The sequence below is a fragment of the Octopus bimaculoides genome, chromosome 12, assembly GCF_001194135.2.
Source record: "Octopus bimaculoides isolate UCB-OBI-ISO-001 chromosome 12, ASM119413v2, whole genome shotgun sequence".
Lineage (NCBI taxonomy): Eukaryota > Metazoa > Mollusca > Cephalopoda > Octopoda > Octopodidae > Octopus > Octopus bimaculoides.
This window is the reverse complement of record NC_068992.1, coordinates 39258128-39258622: the sequence shown is the minus strand read 5'-3', so window position 1 is coordinate 39258622 and position 495 is coordinate 39258128. Positions and strand designations below refer to the sequence as shown.

The window sequence follows — 495 nt, the reverse complement described above, 5'->3', positions numbered from 1 at the left end:
TATATATATATATATATACACATATATATATATACATACACATCTACGCATACACACACACACACACACATATATGATATATTTGTATGATATATATTGTATATATATATATATATGTATACATATATCATCTAAATTATATATATTATATACATAAATACACACACACACACATAAATATATAGTCACCATGCATAACTGAAATCACCATGTATTAATATATTATCACGTGTGTTTTATATAGAAAAATATTTGTTTCTCACGCCTGTTTCAATTCTGCTTCTAAACTCTGAAATCCTTTAATTGCATTTAAATATATCATTGAACACTTTACAACAAATTTACCTTCGTTTTGTACGAAGACGTGTATTTATATATGTGTGTATGCATATATACATATACCTATATGTAGATATACATATATGTATATAGATTATATATATATGTATATGTGTGAGTAAATACACATATCTATATGTATGTGAATATATATTT

The 495-nt window shown here is 22.8% G+C and overlaps 1 protein-coding gene across 4 annotated transcripts in view; it reads left to right on the top strand.

The window, feature by feature from the left end:
- Positions 1–495, top strand: part of LOC106877775 (SKI family transcriptional corepressor 1 homolog-B) — a 113607-nt gene that overhangs the window by 98161 nt on the left and 14951 nt on the right. The window lies entirely within an intron of this gene.